Below are 1,171 nucleotides of genomic sequence, written 5' to 3'. Positions count from 1 at the left end.
TATATATATAAAATAAACCTATGTCATATTTTTCCCTCCCCTTATTCCCTTATCATATAAGAAGAGATATATTGATTTATATCATGGTATGTAAGTATTAGTGCGTTTCCAGTTAGAGCATAGTTGTATCATGTTAGGCTTATTACATTTTTTCTTTATTAAGAAATTATGTTGAAATGAGATATATACAGTTTCCAAGAGTCAATAAGAAGTGGATTTTTGATAAACAGGTATATGTGCCAATTTGGTTAGGACACAGTATCCAGACATTTGAATGGATATTATTCTAAATGTTTCTCTGAGGGTGTTGTTGACAAGGATAAGACATAAATAAACTTGAGTAAAATGTGTTGCCCTTCCCATAGGGCAGTGAGCTCCATCCATCCAGTTAAAGGCCTAAATGCAAAACATGATTGACACCCTCAACAAAAAGATGTTCTACACGCCGATGACCATCAAACTTAAGCAGGAACTTTCATTCTTTTGGGTGTCAGAGATGCTTCCCCCTACTACCACAATACACATAGATTTTGAATTTTCTAGATTCCATAATCACAACAGACAGTTATATAAATTTATAAAAAATATTCTATTGTTTCTCTTTCTCTGGAGAGTATCCTAAAAAATACAGAATTTTTAGATGAAGAATTTGTAAAACCCCCAAAGTGGAAGATACGGTGAGAAGTCTAAAGAGTACATTTTTTTCAGAAGAAGACTCAATGGACTATTCAGAAAATTTAAGTGATTTAAATCAAGTCTAAAAACCTTGGCTAGAATGTCTCTCCATTTAACAACCTATTAATTATATCAGTAAATCTTGAAGGTAAGTCATGTGCTGAATTGATCTAGAAAGCAAAATCTCTAATGCATGATTTATTTCACTGAAGCAGCAGCTAAAACAAGGCCGTACTTTTCCAAGACAAAAGTACAGCTTTGAAAAAGAGTATCACATCTGAACATACCAGCTATATTCCACTCTAGTGAGTATGTCAGAACTCATTTACATACTCAAATAGTTGCATCCCCTTCTCAAGTGTGCAAAATAATTTTCATGAATAAGATGTTTAAAAGGAAGGATTATAAAAAATGTACCAAAGCTGTGCAATTATGCTGTGAATGCATGAAATGCACCTTACAGACAAAGTATAATATTTACTCATAAAAGATAAGC

This window comes from Ictidomys tridecemlineatus, chromosome 1 (assembly GCF_052094955.1).
Source record: "Ictidomys tridecemlineatus isolate mIctTri1 chromosome 1, mIctTri1.hap1, whole genome shotgun sequence".
Taxonomy (NCBI): domain Eukaryota; kingdom Metazoa; phylum Chordata; class Mammalia; order Rodentia; family Sciuridae; genus Ictidomys; species Ictidomys tridecemlineatus.
The sequence above is the reverse complement of the archived record's forward strand: the minus strand, read 5'-3'. Positions refer to the sequence as shown.